Source organism: Tenrec ecaudatus, chromosome 15, assembly GCF_050624435.1.
Source record: "Tenrec ecaudatus isolate mTenEca1 chromosome 15, mTenEca1.hap1, whole genome shotgun sequence".
NCBI lineage: Eukaryota > Metazoa > Chordata > Mammalia > Afrosoricida > Tenrecidae > Tenrec > Tenrec ecaudatus.
The window spans coordinates 55996353-55998377 of NC_134544.1; the positions used below are offsets into that span (position 1 = coordinate 55996353).

Below are 2025 nucleotides of genomic sequence, written 5' to 3' on the forward strand. Positions count from 1 at the left end.
TATTTTAATCAGTTTATTTCACTGCAAGACATTAAAGACAGCATAAAAATGGAGAGGGAGACGAATGAAAAGCTCGTGGGGTAGCCGCAATGATAGAAAGTAGGTACTTAGTTTATGAGAGCTGAAGAGGGGGCCCTCTAATCTGGGTCTAGATACTCAGGAGTGACATCCTCAAGTCACCGAGTCCTAAGAGAGGAAGAAACATCGCAGGTGACAAGGTTGGGAAGAGTATTGAAGTCAAAGGAGACAGTGGCCCGAGTCAAGGTGGAATCAGGGCCAAGTACAACTGCCTGAGTGTAAAGCAAAGACAAGCAGCAGCTGGAAGAGAGGCAAAGCCGAGACCAAGGGAGACCGCCTCTCCCTCTCTCTCTCTCTATGTGTGTGTGTGTGTTTATATATGTATATATATAATGATATCATGAGAAGGAAAGAGTGAGGCTTCCACGTGAGCGGATTGTACTTTCATCAATGAATATATTTTAATTACAATAAATAGAGTAAGGCTGCGGAAAAGATAAATGGTGCCATCTCGACAAGTTAAGTGTAATGTGTGTGGGAAGAAGTGTCCTGTTGCTGTTTCCGGAATGGTGGGGACAGCAATAATCAGACAACGGGAATTGACTTTTTCATCAGTATCCACGTGGTTACTGAAACAATGAGAGTGGATAATGCGACTCCGGAAGACAGTTGAGTAGAGAATAGAAGACTGATAGACCGCAGCTGAGCCGAGTGGTGGCTGCAGACTTTGAAGGACACTGGCCGTGGAGTTTGTAGCTTTGGCAAGATCGAAATCATGGCAGGTCCAGAAGCCGGTTCTCAATTCCAGTTCACTGGTATTAAAAAATATTTAAACTCTTACACTCTCACGGGTAGAATAAATTGTGTGCTGTCCACATATGGGGGTATTGCTCTGCTGGTCCTGTATTTCAAGTTAAGACCTAAAAAAACTCCAGCTGTGAAAGCATTGTAAATGGATTCTCAGCTGCTGCTAAGGTCTCATGCCTGGAGAAGTGAATGTCAACTCATCATGTGATACTCAGTTTGTACAATAAATTATGAACCTGGAAAAAAAAGAATCCTGATAGAACAGAAATTGCTAATACTTCGTGAAGGAGAAATTGAGGATGAGTTTGTCTAGGGTATGTGAAAAAGAAATGGCTTCTTTCATCACAAATTATAATTCACTGGAAAGGATTATTATTTCAGAAGTTGCCTTTTGAAGCCTACCCATATGAGTACTACTGTATCAGATTAATTCATGTCCCCTTTATTAGCTGTAATAATCAGGACTCCTTCAGCAAAGAGCAAAAACTTTACCTGGGCTAGCATGAGTGAAAGAAATTACTCTAGGCCCACCGTCAGTGGTATCCCTCCAACTCTGTCGTTTATTGGTAGAGTCGATTCCAACTCCCAGCTTTATTCTGTGCTGGGTTCATTCTCAGGTAACTGTCCACACAAGTGATTCTGAGTTTAATTTGAGTGAGAAATTAAAGACAAGGAAAAAAAGAAGCAAGCCCCTCTCATGCCATTGTTCATCTCAGCTCCCCAAAGAAGTCTGAGAGGTTTGACTTTCCTCTCAGGGCTGTTACTTGAATTTCTCACTGAGTCCACAAGGATGACATATACATATTCTGATTATGGCAGACTTCATAGCAGGAAAGATAAAGTCCTGCATGATTTAGCAGGCTTATCAGAATCACATGGAGTTGGGGAAGGAATATAGGCTCGTTGACAAGGTAATGATTTAATTTTCCTTGTTCATGGAATGAATGGTTCTGAAAAGAGAGGAAGGCAGGGCAAATCAAAAGGTAGTGGATGGACACTGATTAATTTAATTGCCCACAGAAGGCATAGAACAGTCTGGGGTTGGCCAACCTTGGAGGTGGAAATTGTCCCTCAAGACAATTTAAAAATTATTTAAGAGCCATATGGCTCTTAAATAATATATATATATATATATATATATATCCCCAAAATCAAGTCACCATTTATCTGAATGCTGTTCTTCAATTTTTCCCCAGATTT

The 2025-nt window shown here is 41.0% G+C and overlaps 1 pseudogene; it reads left to right on the forward strand.

The window, feature by feature from the left end:
- The first annotated feature begins 793 nt into the window (after nt 1–793).
- On the forward strand, nt 794–970 carry LOC142427467 (ATP synthase F(0) complex subunit k, mitochondrial pseudogene; annotated as a pseudogene).
- The last annotated feature ends 1055 nt before the right edge of the window (nt 971–2025 follow it).